General features: G+C 40.0%; 1 non-coding gene across 1 annotated transcript; it reads left to right on the top strand.

The window, feature by feature from the left end:
- Nucleotides 1–5,738: 5,738 nt before the first annotated feature.
- LOC148555656 (small nucleolar RNA R71) lies at nt 5,739–5,845 on the top strand. Its single transcript, XR_015887853.1, has one exon. It is a non-coding gene; the product is annotated as a small nucleolar RNA R71 (small nucleolar RNA).
- Nucleotides 5,846–22,539: the final 16,694 nt, after the last annotated feature.

Here is a 22,539-nt window from a genome sequence, read left to right on the forward strand (position 1 = left end):
AAGCTTGAATTGAATAAGAAAACAACAGTACTTTGCATTAATTCATAAGGAACAGCAGAGCTCCACACCTTAATCTATGGTGTGTAGAAACTCTACCATTGAAAATACATAAGTGATGGAGGTCCAGGCATGGCCGAATGGCCAGCCCCCCTAAAGGTCTAAGATAGCATAAGACTAATCAAAGATCTCCCTTAACATGATAGTAAAAAGTTCTATTTATACTAAACTAGTTACTAGGGTTACAGAAATAAGTAAATGATGCAGAAATCCACTTCCGGGCCCACTTGGTGTGTGCTTGGGCTGAGTATTGAAGCTTTCACGTGTAGAGGTCTTTCTTGGAGTTAAACGCCAATTTGTAACCTGTTTCTGGTATTTAACTCTGCTTTGCAATCTGTTTCTGGCATTTAACTCCAGAATAGGGCAGAGAGCTAGCATTGAAATGCAAGTTTGCGTCATCTAAACTAGGGCGAAGTATGGACTATTATATATTTCTGGAAAGCCTTGGATGTCTACTTTCCAACGCAATTGAGGTCGCACAATTTGGACTTTGGTAGCTCCAGAAACTCCACTTTGAGTGCAGAGAGGTCAGAATCCAACAGCATCTACAGTCCTTCTTCAACCTCTGAATCTGATTTTTGCTCAAGTCCCTCAATTTCAGCCAGAAAATACCTAAAATCACAGAAAAACACACAAACTCATAGTAAAGTCCAAAAATGTGATTTTTATTTAAAAACTAATAAAAATATATAAAAAACTAACTAAATCATACTGAAAACTATGTAAAAACAATGCCAAAAAGTGTATAAATTATCCGCTCATCACAACACCAAACTTAAATTGTTGCTTATCCCCAAGCAACTGAAAATCAAATAGGATAAAAAGAAGATAATATACTATAAATTCCAAAATATCAATGAAACTTAGCTCCAATCAGATGAGCGGAACTAGTAGCTTTTTTGCCTCTGAACAGTTTTGGCATCTCACTTTATCCCTTGAAGTTCAGAATGATTGGCATCTATAGGAAATCAGAATTCAGATAGTGTTATTGATTCTCCTAGTTCAGTATGTTGATTCTTGAACACAGCTACTTTATGAGTCTTAGTCGTGGCCCTAAGCACTTTGTTTTCTAGTATTACCACCGGATACATAAATGCCACAGACACATAATTGGGTGAACCTTTTTAGATTGTGACTCAGCTTTGCTAGAGTCCCCAATTAGAGGTGTCTAGGGTTCTTAAGCACACTCTTCTTTTTGCTTTGGACCTTGACTTTAACCACTCAGTTTCAAGTTTTCACTTGCACCTTCACGCCACAAGCACATGGTTAGGGACAGCTTGGTTTAGCCGCTTAGGCCAGGATTTCATTCCTTTAGGCCCTCCTATCCATTAATGCTCAAAGCCTTGGATCCTTTTTACCCTTGCCTTTTGGTTTTAAGGGCTATTGGCTTTTTTCTATTGCCTTTTGGTTTAAAGAGCTTTTGGCTTTTTCTGCTTGCCTTTTCTTTTTCTTTCTCTCTTTTTTTTCGCAAGCTTTTGTATTCACTACTTTTTCTTGCTTCAAGAATCAATTTTATGATTTTTCAGATTATCAATAACATTTCTCCTTTTCATTATTCTTTCAAGAGCCAACATATTTAACATTCATAAACAACAAATTCAAAAGACATATGCACTGTTCAAGCATTCATTCAGAGAACAGAAAGTATTGTCACCACATCAAAATAATTAAACTAATTTCAAAGATGAATTCAAAACTCATGTACTTCTTGTTCTTTTGTAATTAAAACATTTTTCATTTAAGAGAGGTGATGGATTCATAGGACATTCATAACTTTAAGGCATAGACACTTAAATACTAATGATCATGTAATAAGACACAAATATAAACGTAAAGCATAGTAAACGAAAAAACAGAGAAATAAGAACAAGGAGATTAAGGAACGGGTCCACCTTAGTGAGGGTGGCGTCTTCCTCTTCTTGAAGAACCAATAGTGCTCTTGAGCTCCTCTATGTCTCTTCCTTGTCTTTGTTGCTCCTCCCTCATAGCTCTTTGATCTTCTCTAATCTCATCGAGAATGATGGAGTGCTCTTGGTGTTCCACCCTTAGTTGTCCCATGTTGGAGCTTAATTCTCCTAGGGAGGTGTTGATTTGCTCCTAATAGTTCTGTGGAGGAGAGTGCATCCCCTGAGGCATCTCAGGGATTTCATGGTGATAAATTTCCTCATGCTCTTGTTGAGGCCCATGATCTCTTGTTTGCTCCATCCTTTTCTTATGATGGACTTGTCCTCTTCAATGAGGATGTCTTCCTCTATGTCAATTCCAGCCGAATTGCATAGGTGACAAATGAGGTGAGGAAAGGCTAACCTTGCCAAAGTGGAAGACTTGTCAGCCACCTTATAGAGTTCTTGAGGTATAATCTCATGAACTTCTACTTCCTCCCCAATCATGATACTGTGGATCATGATGGCCCGGTCTATAGTAACTTCAGACTGGTTGCTAGTAGGAATGATTGAACGTTGAATAAACTCCAACCATCCTCTAGCTACAGGCTTAAGGTCCAGTCTTCTCAATTCAACCGGCTTGCCTCTTGAGTTAACTTTCCATTGAGCTCCTTCCATACATATGTCCATGAGGACTTGGTCCAACCTTTGATCAAAGTTGACCCTTCTAGTGTAGGGGCGTGCATTTTCTTGCATCATTGGCAAGTTGAACGTCAACCTTACATTTTCCAGACTGAAATCTAAGTATTTCCCCCAAAACATGGTAAGCCAATTCTTTGGATTCGGGTTCATACTTTGATCATGGTTCCTAGTAATTCATGCGTTTGCATAGAACTCTTGAACCATTAAGATCCCGACTTGTTGAATGGGGTTGGTGAGAACTTCCCAACCTCTTCTTCGGATCTCATGTCGGATCTCCGGATACTCATTCTTTTTGAGCTTGAAAGGAACCTCAGGGATCACTTTCTTCTTGGCCACAACATCATAGAAGTGGTCTTGATGGACCTTTGAGATGAATCTCTCCATCTCCCATGACTCAGAGGTGGAAGCAATTGCCTTCCTTTTCCTTTTTCTTGAGGTTTCTCTGGCCTTAGGTGCCATTAATGGTTATGGAAAAACAAAAAGCAATGCTTTTAACACACCAAACTTAAAATGTTTGCTCGTCTCCGAGCAAAAGAAGAAAGAAAGAAGGAGAAGAAGAAGAAAAATAGAGGAGAGGGGGAGAGATGCGTATTCAGCCAAGGGGAAGAAGAAAGGGTTGTGTTGTGTGAAAATGAAGAAGGAATGAGGGGTTTATATAGAAGGCGGGAAAGGTTTAGGGTTTAGCCATTAGGGTTGGGTTTGGGAGGGAAAAAAGTTTGAATTTTGGAGGTAGGTGGGGTTTTTGGGGAATAGAGGATGGATGTGAGTGGTGAAGAGGTGATGGGGAAGAGTGATTGAGGTGATTGGTGAGGGGTATTTGTGGAAGAGAGTTATAAAAAGGTGTGAAGAGGAGAGAAGAAAAGGTGGGGATCCTGTGGGGTCCACAGATCCAGTGGGGTCAAGGAGTTAACATCCCTGCTCCAATTAGGCGTGTAAAACGCCCTTAGTATGCATGTCTAGCGTTAAACGCCAGTCTGGTGCTTGTTTCTGGCGTTTAATGCCACTTCCATGCTCTGTTATGGCGTTAAACACCGGTCTGGTGCTTGTTTCTGGCGTTTAACGCCACTTCCATCCTCTGTTCTAGCGTTAAACGCCAATCTGGTGCTTGTTTCTGGCATTTAACGCCACCTTGATGCTTCTTTCTGGCGTTAAACGCCAGTTTGATGCTTCTTACTGGCGTTTAAACGCCAGTAGGTTCTTCCTCCAGGGTGAGCTGTTTTTAAAGCTATTTTTCATTTTATTTTTGATTTTTCAGTAGTTTTTGTGACTCCACATGATCATCAACCTAAAAAAAAATATAAAATAACAATAGAAAATATATAGATATAATTAAGTAACATTGGGTTGCCTCCCAACAAGCGCTTCTTTAATGTCAATAGCTTGACAATGAGCTCTCATGGAGCCTCACAGATGTTCAGAGCATTGTTGGGACCTCCCAACACCAAACTTAGAGTTTGAATGTGGGGGTTCAACACCAAACTCAGAGTTTGGTTGTGGCCTCCCAACACCAAACTTAAAGTTTGACTGTAGTGGCTTTGGTTGACTCTGTAGTGAGAGAAACTTTTCATGCTTACTCTCCATGGTTACAGAAGGAGATCCTTGAGTTTTAAACACAAGGTTGTCCTCATTTAGTTGCAGGACCAACTCTCCTCTGTCCACATCAATCACAGCTATTGCTGTGGCTAGGAAGGGTCTTCCAAGGATGATGGATTCATCCTCATCCTTCCCAGTGTCTAGGATTATGAAATCAGCAGGGATGTAAAGGCCTTCAACCTTTACTAACACGTCTTCTACTTGTCCATAAGCCTGTTTTCTTGAGTTGTCTGCCATCTCTAATGAAATTCTGGCAGCTTGCACCTCAAAGATCCCAAGTTTCTCCATTACAGAGAGTGGCATTAAGTTTATTCCTGACCCCAGGTAACACAGAGCCTTCTCAAAGGTCATGGTGCCTATGTTACAGGGAATTAGGAATTTACCAGGATCCTATTTCTTTTAAGGTAATTTATGCCTATCCAATGCATTCAGTTCATTAGTAAGCAAGGGAGGTTCATCTTCCCAAGTCTCATTACCAAATAATTTGGCATTCAGCTTCATGATTGCACCAAGGTATTTAGCAACTTGCACTTCAGTAATGTCTTCATCTTCTCCAGAGGATGAATACTCATCAGAGCTCATGAAGGGCAAAAGAAGGTTCAATAGAATCTCTATGGTCTCTAGATGAGCCTCAGATTCCTTTGGTTCCTCAAAGGAAAACTCCTTATTGGTCACTGAGCGTTCCAGGAGGTCTTCCTCACTAGGATTCACGTCCTCCTCCTCCTCTCTGGGTTTGGCCACACCAAGTAAGGTAATGGCCTTGCACTCTCTTTTTGGATTCTCTTCTGTATTGCATGGGAGAGTACTAGGAGGAGTTTCAGTGACTCGTTTACTCAGCTGGCCCACTTGTGCCGCCAAATTTCTAATGGAGGACCTTGTTTCATTCATAAAACTTACAGTGGCCTTAGATAGATCAGAGACTATATTTGCTAAGCTAGATATATTCTGCTCAGAATTCTCCGTCTGTTGCTGAGTGGATAATGGAAAAGGTTTGCTATTGTTGAACCTGTTTCTTCCACCATTATTAAAGCCTTGTTGAGGCTTTTGTTGATCCTTCCATGAGAAATTTGGATGATTTCTCCATGAGGGATTATAGGTGTTTCCATAGGGTTCCCCCATGTAATTCACCTCTGTTATTGCAGGGTTCTCAGGATCATAAGCTTCTTCTTCATAAGATGCCTCTTGAGTACTGTTGGATGCAGCTTGTAATCCATTTAGACTCTGAGAAATCATATTGACTTGCTGAGTCAATATTTTGTTCTGAGCCAATATGGCATTCAGAGAATCAATCTCAAGAACTCCTTTCCTCTGAGGTGTCCCATTACTCACAGGATTCCTTTCAGAAGTGTACATGAACTGGTTATTTGCAACCATGTCAATGAGTTCCTGAGCTTCTGCAGGCGTTTTCTTTAGGTGAATGGATCCACCTGCAGAATGGTCCAATGACATCTTTGATAATTCAGACAGACCATCATAGAATATATCCAGGATGGTCCATTCTGAAAGCATGTCAGAAGGACACTTTTGGTCAGTTGCTTGTATCTCTCCCAAGCTTCATAGAGGGATTCATCTTCTTTCTGTTTGAAGGTTTGAATATCCACTCTAAGCTTGCTAAGCTTATGAGGAGGAAAGAACTTAGATAAGAAAGCCGTGACCAGCTTATCCCAAGAGTTCAGGCTATCTTTAGGTTGAGAATCCAACCATATTCTAGCTTTGTCTCTTACAACAAACGGGAAAAGCATAAGCCTGTAGACCTCGGAGTCAACCCCATTGGTCTTAACAGTATCACAGATCTGCAAGAATTCAGATAAGAACTGAAACGGATATTCTGATGGACGTCCATGAAACTTGCAGTTCTGTTGCATCAGAGAAACTAATTGAGGCTTTAGCTCAAAATTGTTTGCTCCAATGGCAGGGATTGAGATGCTTCTTCCATGTAAATTAGAATTTGGTGCAGTAAAGTCACCAAGCATCTTCCTTGCATTGTTATTATTTTCCGCCATGTCTCCTTCTTTTTCGAAAATTTCTGTCAGATTTTCTCCAAAGAGTTGTGCTTTAGCTTCCCTTAGCTTCCTCTTCAGAGTTCTTTCAGGTTCAGGATCAGCTTCAACAAGAATGTTCTTATCCTTGTTCCTGCTCATATAAAAAAGAAGAAAACAGAAAAGAAGAGGAATCCTCTATGTCACAGTATAGAGATTCCTTTATGTGAGTAGAAAAAGAAAAGAAATTCGAACACAGAAAGAGGGTGAGGGTTCAAATTTTTAAGAAGAAGAGAAATGTTAGTAGATAAATAAATAATTAGGAGGAGGTGAGAGAGAAGAATTTTTGAAAATAATTGAAAAAAAAAAAAATATTTTTGTTTTTAATCTAAAATTAAAGTTAAAATTCGAAAATTTAAAAAGAAAAATAAAATTAAATCAAATTAAAATTTAAAACAAATAGTTAATTAAAAGAAATTTTGAAAAAGCGGGGAGGGATTTTCGAAAATAAGAGAGAGAAAAGTAGTTAGGTGGTTTTGAAAAAGATAAGAATCAAACAAAAAGATAGGATTAGTTTGAAAAAGATTTGAAAACCAATTTTAAAAAGATAAGAGCTTAGAAAAGATTTTGAAATTGTTTTTGAAAAAGATGTGATTGACGTTTATTTTAAAAAAGAATTGAAAAAGAAATTTAAAAAGATTTGATTTTGAAAGTTAAAGTTGATTACTTGACTAACAAGAAACAAAAAGATATGATTTTAAAATTTAAAGATTGAACCTTTCTTACTAGGCAAGTAACAAACTTAAAATTTTTGAATCAATCACATTAATTTCGAAAATATGAGATAAAAATAAGAAAAAGATTTTTGAAAATCATTTTGAAATTTTCGAAAATCATAAAAGAAAAATGAAAAAGATTTGAAAAAGATATAAATTTTTTTTAAATGAAAATTTGATTTGACACATAAGAAACAATTAAATTTAAAAACTTTTTGACTAAATCAAACCAAATTTTCGAAAATTTAAGAGAGAATGAGGGAAAGATATTTATTTTTTTTTTATTTTTGAATTTTTAATGAAGAAAGAGAAAAACAATAAAAAGATTCAATGCATGGAAATTTTGGATCAAAACAAATGATGCATGCAAGAACACTATGAATATCAAGATGAACACCAAGAACACTTTGAAGATCAAGATGAACATCAAGACTTATTTTTGAAAACTTTAAGAAAGGAAAAACATGCAAGACACCAAACTTAGAAATTTTTAATATTTAGACACTATGAATGCAAGAATGCATATGAAAAACAAGATGCAACACACAACAAGAAAATATGAAGATCAAACAAGAGGATTCATCAAGAACAACTTGAAGATCATGAAGAATGCAATGCATGAATTTTCGAAAAATGCAAGAAAGAGATAAACATGCAATTGACACCAAACTTATAAATTGACAATAGACTCAAACAAGAAACACAAAATTATTTTTGGTTTTAGGATTTTATTAAATTTTTTTGTAATTTTTTTTCAAAAATTAATTGGAAAAAGAAAAATAAGGATATCAAAATTTCTAATGAGAATTCTAGGAATCATGCAATGTTAGTCTAAAGCTCCAGTCCAGGAATTAGACATGGTTTACTAGCCAGCCAAGCTTTCAGTGAAAGCTCCGGTCCAAAACACTAGACATGGCCAATGGCCAGCCAAGCTTCAGCAGATACAAATCAGACATATAACAGCTGATTAGATGAGATTCCAAGGACTCTTGCCATGATAAGTGGAAGCCTCAGTCCAAAAATTTAGACATAGCTTGACAGCTAGCCAGGCTTCAACAAATCAGGAAGAAACTCTAGAATTCATCCTTAAAAATTCTGAAGAACATAGAATAATTTATTTTTATTAAAATAAATTTTTTTTTGAAAATTTTTCGAAAAATAAAAAGAATAAAAACAAAAACTTAAAATAAAATTACCTAATCTAAGAAACAAGATGAACCGTCAGTTGTCCAAACTCGAACAATCCCCAGCAACGGCGCTAAAAACTTGGTGTGGCAAAATCGTGATCGTTCATTCCTTGGTAACAGCGCTAAAAACTTAATACGCACGTTCATAATCTTATTTCTTTGTTACAACTTCACACAACTAACCAGCAAGTGAACTGGGTCGTCCAAGTAATAAACCTTACGTGAGTAAGGGTCGATCCCACGGAGATTGTCGGCTTGAAGCAAGCTATGGTCATCTTGCAAATCTCAGTCAGGCAGATTCATATGGTCATAGATTATTGATAATTAAAATACAATTAAAATATAAAACAGGATAGAGATACTTATGTAATTCACTTGTGAGAGTTACAGATAAGCATATGGAGATGCTTTTGTTCCTTCTGAATCTCTGCTTTCTTGCTGCTTTCATCCAATCATTCCTACTCCTTTCCATGGCAAGCTTTATGTAGGGCATCACCGTTGTCAATGGCTACTTCCCGTTCTCTCAGTGAAAATGGTCCAAGATGCGCTGTCACCGCACGGCTAATCATCTATCGGTTCTCGATCATACTGGAATAGGATTCAGTAATCCTTTTGCGTCTGTCACCACGCCCAGCACTCGCGAGTTTGAAGCTCGTCACAGCCATCCCTTCCCAGATCCTACTCGGAATACCACAAACAAGGTTTAGACTTTTCGGATCTCAAGAATGGCCGCCAATAATTCTAGCCTATACTACGAAGACTCTGACCGTAGATCAGGAGGCTAAGAGATAAACGCTCAATCCAAGGTAGAACGGAAGTGGTTGTCAGGCACGCGTTCATAGGTTGAGAATAATGATGAGTGTCACGGATCATCATATTCATCATGTTGAAGTGCAAGCGAATATCTTAGAATAGGAATAAGCTTGAATTGAATAAGAAAACAATAGTACTTTGCATTAATTCATGAGGAACAGCAGAGTTCCACACCTTAATCTATGGTGTGTAGAAACTCTACCATTAAAAATACATAAGTGATGGAGGTCCAGGCATGGCCGAATGGCCAGCCCCGCTAAAGGTCTAAGATAGCATAAGACTAATCAAAGATCTCCCTTAACATGATAGTAAAAAGTTCTATTTATACTAAACTAGTTACTAGGGTTACAGAAATGAGTAAATGATGCAGAAATCCACTTTCGGGCCCACTTGGTGTGTGCTTGGGCTGAGCATTGAAGATTTTATGTGTAGAGGTCTTTCTTGGAGTTAAATGCCAGTTTGTAACCTGTTTTTGGCGTTTAACTCTGGTTTGCAACCTGTTTCTGGCGTTTAACTCTAGAATAGGGCAGAGAGCTAGCGTTGAACGCCAGTTTGCGTCATCTAAACTCGGACAAAGTATGAACTATTATATATTGCTGGAAGTCCCTGGATTTCTACTTTCCAACGCAATTGAGAGCGCGCCATTTGGACTCTTGTAGCTCCAGAAAATCAACTTTGAGTGCAAGGAGGTCAGAATCCAACAGCATCTGCAGTCCTTCTTCAACCTCTGAATCTGATTTTTACTCAAGTCCCTCACTTTCAGCCAGAAAATACCTGAAATCACAGAAAAACACACAAACTCATAGTAAATCCAGAAATGTGATTTTTATTTAAAAACTAAAAAAAATATATCAAAAACTAACTAAATCATACTGAAAACTATGTAAAAACAATTCCAAAAAGCGTATAAATTATCCGCTCATCACATTGTTGGCCCAAAATAAGCTGATTAACAAATAATTGGCTGATCTCACCAAGCAGATGGAGAGAAACCAAGTTGCAGCAGTCAATATTCAACCACCAGTTCAAGAAGAATTGAATGCAGAGGAAGGAGGTGATTGAGAGCAAGCCAATTATGTTGGAAACTCATCAAGACAGGCCTATGATCCACATTCCAAAACCTATAATCCTGGTTGGAAGAACGACCCAAACTTTGGGTGGGGAAACCAGCAAAACCAAAACCAAGATCATAGAACACAAAACTCTAACCAATATAACAATCCCACCTACCAACACCCCAATCAAAGATCATATCAACCCCCACACAATAACTCTTTCCAATCTCCATATCAAGCACCAAATAGCCAACCTCAACCCCCAAATTCTAACTTACCATCACCATCTGTGGATAGAATCTCCCGAATTGAAGCCCTGCTTGAAAAGCTTTGCAAGGAATCTCAAGACAATAAGGCATTCAAGGATGAAGTAAGGTCTAATATGAAGAACCAGGGAGATACCATCAAGAGGCTTGAATCTCAAGTAGGGTACCTTTCTCAACAAATTCCCAAATTCACTGACAGTTTCCCAAGTAACACTGAGAAGAATCCAAGAGGAGAGACCAAGAATGTGAGATGAGAAGAATACAAAGCAATCACTCTAAGAGACGAAGAGATTTTGGAGGAAGAAGTTAGCAAGCCATCAGAGCACACTCAGGGAATTCCAAAGGAAAAACTAGAAGAGAAAGAACAAGGAATTGACTCTGCACAAATGAAGGAACCAATAGAGAAGGAAATCTTGAGCCCTTATGTACCAAAAGTACCATTTCCTCAGAGACACAAGAGTGGTGAGAAAGAGAAGTCATACTTGAGGTTCCTAAATATGTTTGCATCACTTCATATCAACATTCCCTTCATTGAAGCTCTCCAACAGATGCCTTCATATATCAAGTACATGAAGGAGTTGCTGACAAAGAAAAATCTATTGAAAGATGGACAAATAGTAGTGATGAATAGGGAATGAAATGCTCTCATCCAGAAAGACTTGATTACAAAGAAGAAGGATCCAGGGAGCTTTCAAATCCCTTATGCTATAGGGAATACAATGATTGACAGAGAGTTTTGTGATTTGGGAGCAAGCATCAATCTAATGCCTCTGTATCTCATGAAGAAGCTGTAAATCAATGAATTGAAACCCACAGATGTAGTCATCCAATTGGCTGACAAGAGCCAGAAACAAGCAATAGGAGTGGTTGAAAATGTACTGATGAATGTTGGAAAGTACTTCCTCCCTACAGACTTTGTTGTTCTTGAGATGGAAGAAAGTTATCTTCATCCAATCATTCTGGGGAGACCATTTTTAGCCACAGCTAGTGCAATCATAGATGTTGAGCAGGGGGAGTTGGTATTTAGAATACATGATGAACAACTCACCTTTCATATCTTCAAGCCCTCACAAGAAGCTGAACAAGAAAACAGAGATCTGAAGGATGATCATAATGAAGTGTTCTTAGAGGAAATAAGTAGTGAATCACAAGCAGAGCATCTGAAGACCTCCTTGGTAGAAAAACAAGAAGTTCAAATGATACAACGACCAAGGAAGCCCAAAGAGGAGCTAAAACCACAAGATCCAAGAGACATAATCCACAAGGATCCTCCTGACATAGGAATCATCAAAGTACCACTTGAAGAAGAGAAGAGGATTGGGAAGAAGGTACCAAGGAGATGGAAAAATAAAAAGATCCCTACAGAGGATTTTTCTCCTGGGGACAAAGTGATATCTATTCACCAGCCACTAATCCCACCTCATCTTCCCATAATACCATCTCAGCTGCCCCAAGTGTACACAATCAATAGAATCCTCTCCTTGGAACATATAGAGATTCTTTAAGAAGCAAGTGGAGATAGATTCACTGTGAGAAGAGAAGACCTGAGACATTATAATCCTCCCTGACAAAGATCAACTGTCAAGCTAATAACGTTAAAGAAGTTCTTCATGGGAGGCAACCAATGCTTTTATCCTTTTAGTTTATGTTTTTGATAGTAGTTAATAAAGTAGTTTTCATGAATTCAAATCCTGACAAGCATTTAATTAAATTCTTGCCCGTAACAGATAGTGAACAATAAGTTTGGTGTGCAGGGCATACTACGAAGATACATGAGACTCAGATCATGCACATCTTAGGTGCCTTGATCTAATTTTCCTTACATCACATGATCACAAACTAAGTTTGGTGTTCGCTAATGTTGTACACATAGAACATAAGAAGCTAATTTGATTTGAAATCATGAGTAACACTTAGTTTTTCTTAGTTAGTTAAAAGTTGAAAATTCAAAAAGTAGTTAGGAATATTTAAATTTTCCCACCACTATAAAAAATTTTTAACGTTTGTTCTTTTATTGTTTACATAGGGAAATGAAGGAATGAATGGGTGGCATTGATAAGACATGCCAAGGAGAGTAGTTCGGCCACTTCATGGAAGACTAGACACATGCCTTTGAAGAGAGTTCCTTGGGAATTATTGCCATGCATACATTGAAGGAATCAATGTGTCATAACCCCTACCTTGAAGACCGAACTCAACCACCTCATAAAGTGGTGATCCTTGTGCTCATATCACTTCAAACCCCCACCATCCATTCTCGACCTACAAAGATCAATCTACACCCTTCATTTACCCACCACCTTTTAATACAAAGTACCTCCACTTCATGTAACTGAACCCATTGTATACCTTCTAACTCCACTTCTTATTTCATTAGGAACAACCTGAAACCTTCTTTCACACTTGGTCAACATCTATCATTAAACCACATTCCTCAATATCTTTGTATTCGGTTCATCACCTATGGCATCATTCATCTCCAAGAGAAGAAAGGGGAAAGAGCCCATGGAACAACACCCCTTTAATGAAAAGAAATTCAGAACCTTGCACCATGCACTACAGTTCGGATGGATGGCTGACAAGGAGATAATATACGAGTTGGGTTTCCAATTCAAGGAGAAGGAATGTCCAGAAATCACAGAGAAAATTGAAAAGAGGAGGTGGGAACTCCTTGTTGATCTAGTTATAAAGGTGAGTGCAACTCTTGTTAGGGAGTTCTATGCAAATGCAGTGGGACAAGATAAGGAAGATGACTCCTATAGAAATTATGTAAGGGATTGGTGGTTGATTTTAGTCCAATGACCATTATGAGGGTATTAAAGTTACAATCCATCCTATTTGAGGAAGAAAGCTACCTGTTCTGATGGTTACCTGAAACTGTAGGTCGATCTCGGTCGAGATCTGCGGGGGTGACCGGAGCTGTCGTGTCCGACCTGCTGGAGCTGCTGGTGCTGCTGATCCTTTGTCACCGGAGGGTGGTGGTACCTGTAAGAGACTCCGATGCTTAAGTTAGCATGGGCTTTAAGCAGGTTATTTAGTAGAATCAGAGTATGAGTTATACTTGGGTGCTCTAGTGTATTTATAATAGTGTGGAGTGACCTTTCTAGAGATAAGATAGTTATCTTATCTTATCTTTGAGTGAAGTCATCTTTATCTTTAAGAGGGACCGCCCTTATCTTTCTAGGCTTTAGCTGCCTTTAGATTGGGCTGTGTCCCTTCGTTTGGGTCTGTTTAGGCCTCTCGTGGTAGTTTGGCCGACCTCTTTTGAGAGGAGGTCGGAACGACCCATCTGAAGAGGTCGGTCGCTTTGTCTTCAATCAGCTCAGGTCGGATAGCTCGACCCAGGGTATGAACAGTGCCCCTGCTTGAGCTCGATCTTTACTTTTTAGGATCACATTTACAGTTTTCATCCTTTTTAAAGAAGTCGAGCTCGAGCATTATATAACTTCTGTTGGGTTCTCCTGAATGCGAAGCGTTTTCCTCCTTAATTGTAGCGCGCATTGCGCTTTCCTTGGGAACGTGCAAGGATTAAATGCTCATTAACCCCTTTTGCCATTTCCCTCTTTTCGTTGCATTTTGAATTTCTTTAAGCACTTTTTCAGTTTCTCTTCCCCTTTCTTTTAGTTCTCCTCTTACTCGCGATGTTTTCACTCCCTTTGCACCATTCTATTTCAATCTCTCTTCGGAGAAGTTCGTTTGGCGTGGGTCTCTTTCTGATCTTCTTCGACGATCTTTTAAACGTTTGTTGCTTTCTTCTTCTTCCTTAGGTTGGTATTTTCTTTCTCCATTTTTCATTTTGATGACTTGTTCTGGTATTTTATGTCTGCGAAGAATCTGTTTTGAAAGGCTGGATCCTTTTTGCTAAAGGTTGCATTTTTTAATTAGTGTTGTGCTTTCCTTGACTTGCCCCTAACTCTTTGCTTGCTATTGTGTTTTTTATTTTCACTTTTCAAGCCATCCATCTTTCCCTGCCTTGAAGCGACTGTTTGGTGTGGACTTTACGCCTTTCTTCGTTACTACTTTCTTTCTTGCAGGTTAGCGTTTTATATCTTTTTCTCTTTTTCGCTTTCGATAACTATGCATGCTTTGATATAGGGCTTTGACTTTGTATCTCGCTTTTGCTCTTTGAAAAACTTTGATTCTTCTATGAAAAGATTGTCTCTTTTTGTGTCTTGATCCACGAGTTGTGATTTTTCCTTATTGCTTGCTTTTTTGCGAAGAATGTGCGCCTTCTGGTGATCTTGTTTAGGGTTTTGATTGCTGTTCTTGTATCGTTGTTTTTGGCTTTTGCTTCTAGCTTAACACTCTTTTGATGATGAACTGTCAGTAGGAGAATTTGTGACTTTTGATGCTTTTTGTTGGTGGTGATAATTTTTGCTTCGAGATGTTTAGGGCGTGGGATGTTGATTTCCTTTTTCCTGGTTCTTGCCTTGTTATTGCCTCCAAAGGGTGCCCCTGGGCTTTTGGTGTGAGTCTTGGGGTTTCCCTTTTACTGACTTCTTGTCATATGTTATTGTCCGAGTTGTCTGGTAGTAACCTATTTTATTTTTTCTTACTATAGGAATAGTTGACCCATGTCACATCGCAAAAATATTGTTGCAATGTCTTCTAAGATCCCGGATGGCATGTCAGATTGGTTGGATTCCATTGTTCTGATGTGTGTTACAGTTGCTGACTCTGAGTGTTGCGTGCGGCTTAGGAGACACCATAGGATTTGTAGTGATAGGGATCAAGAGAAAAACTATGAGTTAGTGTCACCTGACCCTGAGGAGAGGGTTAGCTTTCCCTCTTTAACACAAGGAGAACGCCCTTTTTTCTATGCTTATGACTATTTCTTTGGTCAGCTGAGTATTACCATTCCTTTTACTCCTTTTGAGACCGAGTTGATGTGGTCTTGCAATGTAGCTCCTTCTCAGCTCTACCTGAACTCTTGGGGCTTCATTCAAATCTTTCAGTTGTTGTGTCAGGAGTTAGATATCCGTCCTACCTAAACTCTTTTTCTTTATCTTTTTGTACTGACGAAGCCTGGGGTAGCAAAGAAGAAAGTCTCCTGGGTTTCTTTTCGAGTTACTCAAGGGAAAAGGGTTTTCTCTATGTATGATGAGTCCTTTAGAGACTTTAAAAACTTTTATTTCAAGGTCCGAGCTGTTGAGGGAGCTCAACCCTTCTTTTTGGATGAAAATGACGAACCTACCTTCCCTTTGTGTTGGCAAAAGAACATGGTAGTATCCAGGTATTCCTGGGAAAGTCTAGATGAGGTTGAGCAGGCTTTTGTAAATATGTCGGAGGAAAACTGGGGGGAGCCAGGCACTCAAAGAGTCGGTAAACTAGGTGGTAGATGGGCTGGGAAGTGGGTGAGGGTGCTGTGGATGTGGGTGGTACAGCAGGTGTTGAGGGTGCTACAGAGGATGTGGCTGCGTCAGCGGAGGCAGTAAGAGAAGGAGGTCTGTGGCCCAAAGCTTTGAACCTCTTGCCGTGTGGGATAATCTTCTTACAGTTGGCAGCTAGTGGCTTCTGATTGTCAAGCTCCCAGGGTACCTCAGCCCGGCGGCCCATCTGGGTAATCAGATAGGGAAATGGCAGAATGCCTCGAACATGAACCCTAGCCGTGTACTGCCAGATGAATCGTGGTAGGTACAGGTCTTTGCCTTCCATAACACACCAGATGAGAGTTATCATGGCAGCTAGCACCTCTGTCTCATGAGTGCTCGGCATAACACAATTGCTAAGGATTTGTTGCCATAGCCGAGCCTCATCATTAAGATAAATAATCTTGATGCCCTTTGGAATTGCCATCGACTTACCCAAAACCCAGGGAACAGTAGGATCAATGGCTATGGTGCGCTTCACTACCTCCCAATCAAAGCTTATAAACCTCATGGATTCCTCAGCCTGCTGATAACCATCTGGCTCATCTGATTTAGGTTGGAAATAGAGGATATCTTCAATAGCCTCCTCAATAACTAAAATCTAATTTCCTCTCAGTTGTACTGCATCCAGGGTCGTCTTGTAATAGTTGCAGTAGAATTTCCAGACCCAAGATGTATTAACCTCAGTCAAGTTCCTCTCTAGAAAGAACCAGCCTCTCTATTTGATTTGCTCTGTGGTGTACTACTGTAATGCATGTGGAATTCTAAGAGTTCGTTCCAAATAGAGGTGCCTCTTTTCTGCAAAGACCGGGAATTTTAGTTCATAGTAGATGTTTACAAACTTAACCAGGTCAAACGCAGGTACTAATTGATCTGCTTTTTCCTATGGAGTGAATTTCTTTTCACGCCAGGAATCATCATGCAGAATATCCAATAGAGCCACAGATGATTGGCCTCTTTTCCTCTTACCCGTGGTGGCCTTAGCCTTACCCTTTCCTTTTGGATCAAACATCTTGAAATACAGAAATTTCAGGATATATATTAATAAGTAAAGCAGAGGAAAGAAAAGCATGTAAGAAGCAAACAGATAGGAAGCCAGAAACAAAAAAAGATTGAGACACACTGGTGAGTTTGCTCATAAAAATGAACTCTTAGAAAGTAAGAAAACATAATGCAAAAAGCAGTCAAAACGACAACCAAGAAGTCCTGCAATAATAGTGAGAAGCTTGTTTGTTAAGCAACAACAATTAGTATGCCTTAAAAAGGGGTTAAAAGAGTTAGTGTAAACTTAAAAGTAAAGTTAGAAAGTGAATTAATTTAATAGTTAGAAAAGGGTGAAGAAGTTAGTGGCATGGAAATGTTGTTCTTAATCAAAAGAGATTGAAAAGGTTTTAGCACAAGCAAGCTCACAGTCAAACGTACAATGCAAGTTATTGAAGATAAAACATGAAAATGAGAGAAGCACGAAAAGGATCAAAATTATCAATAATGCATTTGAAGTTGAAAGGGAACCAAAAAGGATGAGGAATGCTAGCCCAACATGTCATGAGTTGACTTTGGTTTAAACCAAATAAGGCACAATTTAAAAGTACCAAAGGCAAGTCATGAATGGCAGTTAACTAAAATCATTTTCAAAAAAATTGGGCAGCATTCCGGCAGTAAAAGGAACATTCTCGGAAAGGCAAATAGCAGAAAAATGCAAGCAGTAGCACTTTCAAAAAGGATTAGCAGCTGATATGAATTTTAGAACAAGTTATACCAAACTAGCAAGTAAAATGGTATTGAGCAAAATTTTCAATCAAGATAGACTCAAGGCAGAATATCAACCAAAACAGCAGCATTAGACTAAGGTAAGCAACAATCAAGCATGATTGAGTTTAAAGATACAAGTGCAGGATTGAAATGGAAATTGAAATGGAGCACTTGATGAAGCAAAGGAAATTTCAGAAAAAATAGCAGCAGGAATCATGCAATAAGCCAGCATTGTCAATTAGCACATGAATATTAATATAAGGCAACGGTATAAAGAACAAGGTAACTCATGTGACTTAGACATTAGAAAATAGAAGAAAGTAGCAGGCTAGGCCTAAACCCAGTTTAGCAGTTTGGATTTCTTATGAAAGCAGTAACCATGACAAGCATTAAAATCATATGTAAGTTCAGAAAAATGTAGCAATTGAGCCAATCCAAAACAGCAATGGCAGGTGTTCATACCCTGGGTCGAGATGTCCGACCCGGGATGACTAGCGATAAAGTGACCGACCTCTTTAGGTCAAACCATCCGACCTCTTCCCAAAGAGCTCGAACAAATCGACAGGAAAGCCCAAAGAGGGCCCAAAAATTGAGGAACATGACCCAAATCCAAAGACAGCCCAAGCCTACAGAGAGAAGGGCGGTTCCCTTGAAGATAAACTGACCTCACCCAAAGATAAGATAAGATAAAATAACTAACTTATCTTATCTAAAAAGGTCACTATCACACCTCTATAAATACGCTGGAGGACCCAAGTATAACTTATACTCTGATTCTACTAAAAACCTGCTTAATACCCTTGCTAACTTAAGCATCGGAGTCCCTTGCAGGTACCACCACCCTCTGGTGACGAAGGATCAGAAGCACAGCCAGTCCTACAAGTCGGGTACGACAGCTCTGGCCATCCCACATCAGCCGGACACGTCAGCACCGACCGGCACAGAAGATCTCATCCGAGATCGACCTACAGTTTTAGGTAACCCTCGGAACATTGGCGCCGTTGCCGGAGAACCAGGAAGTCATCCCACCACCATGGTGGACGACCATGACAATGACCACGATTCAGATCTAGAAGATAGAACACCGCACAAGACCGCGGACACTACACCAAAAGATACCCCTCAACCCAACAAAAACAACGATTCACCAAATATGGGAGCAGTGGAGGCACTTCAAGATTGCTTAAAAGCAACTAGAAAAAGAGGTGGAGCATGAACGAGAAGCTGAAAGAGACCTACGAAAGGAAGTTAGGCCGCGAGTTAGAGGACAAGCTCCTAAAACTCAAAGCAGATCTCAAGGCCAAAAATACTCGATCCGGACACGAAGATGACTCCCGTAAGGACCATGACCCATTCACCAAAGAGATCATGAGGACCAAAATCCCAAAAGACTTCAAACTTCCCGACATGACTTTGTATGATGGCACAGCAAATCCTAGCCATCATCTCAGTAATTTTAGAAGTAGAATGTACCTCACCGATGCCTCAGATGCAGTTCGCTGCAAAGCCTTCCCGACTACCTTAACAAAGACAGCAATTAGATGGTTCGACAATCTACCCCCAAGATCCATCTCAAGCTTCGACGACTTAGCCAAGAAGTTTCTGGCCAGATTCTCCATCCAAAAAGACAAAACGAAGCACGCCCCGAGTCTATTAGGAATCAAACAAGGAGAACGGTAAAGTCTTCGCAGCTACATGGAAAGATTCAACAAAGCATGTCTGGACATACAAAGCCTACCAACAGAGGCCACTATTATGGGTCTCATCAATGGCTTACCAGAGGGACCTTTTAGCCAATCTATATCAAAGAAACATCCCACATCTTTGAACGAAGTGCAGGAACGAGCAGAGAAGTACATCAACATGGAGGAGAACTCTCGACTAGGAGAGACTTCAAAATTCGGATTCACCTACTCCTCTCGAGATAATGACAACGAGTCCAAAAAGAAAGAAGATTGACATGGGGAAAAAATTAAAAAATACCACAATTACACCCCTCTTCGGGTGTCCCTTGTGGATGTCTATAGAGAAGTTTGCCATACTGAAAAAATACCCCCAGCTCGACCACTAAAAGGCAAAAAAGGAGGAGGAAATAGGATTGAATATTGTGAATATCATCGAATCTGTGGACATTCCACCAACGAATGCTTTGACCTAAAAAATCTCATAGAAAAACTAGTAAAAAAAGGAAAATTAGATCGATACTTGGCCACCCGAGATGATGAGCAAAGAAAAAAAGAATGGATGAAGATGTCGGACGAACAGAGCGATCACCTCGTACACCAGAAAGACACGTCCACATGATACACGGAGGATTTGCAGGAGGAGGAACCTCCAAATCATCTCGCAAAAGATATCTTAAAGAAGTATATCTTGTCGAGGGAAAGGAGGAAGCACCCGACACCCCCACAATTACTTTTACCAAAGAAGACGCATTCGATATCATCTTAGGACACGACGATCCCATGGTCATCACTATTATACTGGCAAACGCAAATCTCCACCGCACGCTGGTAGACCAAGGAAGCTCCGCCGACATCTTGTTTAAAACGGCCTTCGACAAACTCGGCCTGGAAGAAAAAGAACTCACAGCATATCCAAACAGCCTGTTCGGACTGGGAGACACTCCAGTTCAGCCTCTTGGATACATTTCACTACACACGACCTTTGGAAAAGGAAACCAGTCAAGAACACTCAAGATAGACTACATCGTGGTCGACGTGAGTTCAGCCTACAACGCCTTAATATGTCAGACAACGTTAAATCAGCTCGGCGCAGTAATCTCGACCCCACATCTATGGATGAAGTTCCCAACTACATAAGGGATAGCTACAATAAAAGCAGACCAGAAGACGGCGCGCCGCTATTACAATGAAAGTCTAAACCTCAGAGGCAGAGGAGAAGAATTCCACACCATCAAACTCGGTGGAGTTCAGAGGCGGGAAGAACTCCGCCCACAACCAGAAGGTGAAGTAGAAAAAGTCCAGATCGAAGACACCCCGGAAAAAACAACCAATATCGGTACAATCCTAAAAGGAGAAACAAAAGAATCACTCGTACAGTTCTTACGAGATAACATCAACCTCTTTGCATGGAAGGCTGCAGACATGCCAGGCATAGACCCCAAATTAATGAGCCACAAGCTAGCAGTCTACCCAGGATCTCAGCCAGTACAACAGAGACGTAGAAAGCTCGGGCCAGAACAATCCCAAGCTGTGGAAGAGCTGGTACAAGCTCTACTGGAAGAAGGATTCATAAGAGAAGTCAAGTACCCACTATGGCTAGCTAACATCGTCTTGGTGAAAAAATCAAATGGGAAGTTGCGAATGTGCACCGACTACACTAATCTCAACAAAGCCTGCCCAAAAAATCCTTATCCACTCCCAAGTATCGACGCTCTGGTGGATGCCTCCTCTGGATACAAATACCTCTCGTTTATGGACGCATATTCAGTATACAATCAAATCCTAATGTACCCGCCCGACCAAGAAAAAACTTCATTCTTAACCCCAAAAGCAAACTACTGCTACATCGTCATGCCTTTTGGACTTAAAAACGCAGGAGCCACTTACCAGAGATTGATGAATAAGGTCTTTATGGATCACATCGGAAAAATCATGGAAATCTATGTGGACAACATGTTAATAAAGACACACAGTGAATATACGTTACTGTCCGACCTCACCCAAGTATTCGACACTATAAGGAGGCATGGCATGCGACTTAATCCTGCAAAGTGCACATTCACAGTAGAAGCTGGAAAATTCTTGGGTTTTATGCTCACACAAAGAGGAATCGAGGTAAATCCGGATAAATGCCAGGCCATACTCGATATGAAGAGCCCGACTTGCGTAAAAAAGGTATAACAGCTCAATGGAAGATTGGTAGCCTTGTCCAGATTTCTAGCGGGATCAGCAATAAGATCTCTCCCCTTCTATGCTACTCTAAGGAAGGGAAAGAAGTTTGAATGGACAACGGAGTGCGAGCAGGCATTCCAAGATTTAAAAAGATTCCTAGAACAGCCACCTATCCTATCTCGGCCATGGGAAGGTGAACCACTTATATTATACTTCGCAGTAGGAAGTCGGGCAGTAGCCTCAGCATTAGTCTGAGAAAACGACAGTGGGCAACAACCTGTATAATTTATCAGCAAAGCATTACAAGGACCCGAGCTAAACTACCAAAGGATAGAAAAATTCGCCTACGCTCTCATACTAACATCTCAACGACTGCATCCGTATTTCCAAGCTCACACCATTAGGGTTCGAATCAACTAACCCATAAAGGGGATTTTGCAGAAAACAGACTTAGCAGGTAGAATCTTGCAATGGGTAGTCGAGTTGTTTGAATTCAACCTTCAATATAAAGCCCGAACAGCCATCAAATCACAGTACCTGGCCGACTTTATCACAGAATTTATAGACACCCCGGAAATCCCTACAGAATGGAATCTCTATGTAGATGATTCCTCAAATAAAACTGGAAGCAGCGCGGGTGTGATAATAGAAAGCAACCAGGGAACCCAAATAGAACTTTCCCTCAAATTCGGGTTCCCTGCCTCAAACAACCAAGCTGAATATGAGGCGCTACTGGCTGGTTTGAAACTGGCTAGGGAGGTTGGAGCTCAAAAGCTTATCATCTTCAACAACTCACAAGTAGTCACTTCACAAATAACAGGGAGCTACCAAGCCAAAGATCCCACCATGAAAAAGTACCTGGACAAAACCAGGGAACAACTCGGACAACTTGGGGAATATGAGGTCCGCCATATACCCTGAGAACAGAATGCCCGAGCTGATGCACTCTCAAAACTAGCCAGTACCAAACCAGGGGGCAACAACAGAAGCCTCATCCAAGAAATGCTCCAGAACCCGTCAATCTCAGAAGAAGAAAAAGTCTTAGCCATAACATGTCCGGATCAAGGATGGATGACCCCCATTATTAACTACCTCAAACAGAAACACTCCCCACAGACAAAAAGGAGGCAAAGAGGTTAAAAAGGGAGGCACAATACTACACTATCATAAACAATACTCTGTACAAAAGAGGAATGTCAATACCATTGTTAAAATGTGTACTGACTTCCAACACAAAGGAAGTTTTGGAA

The sequence above is a fragment of the Arachis ipaensis genome, chromosome B6 (genome assembly GCF_059453495.1).
Source record: "Arachis ipaensis isolate K30076 ecotype BB chromosome B6, ASM5945349v1, whole genome shotgun sequence".
Classification (NCBI taxonomy): domain Eukaryota; kingdom Viridiplantae; phylum Streptophyta; class Magnoliopsida; order Fabales; family Fabaceae; genus Arachis; species Arachis ipaensis.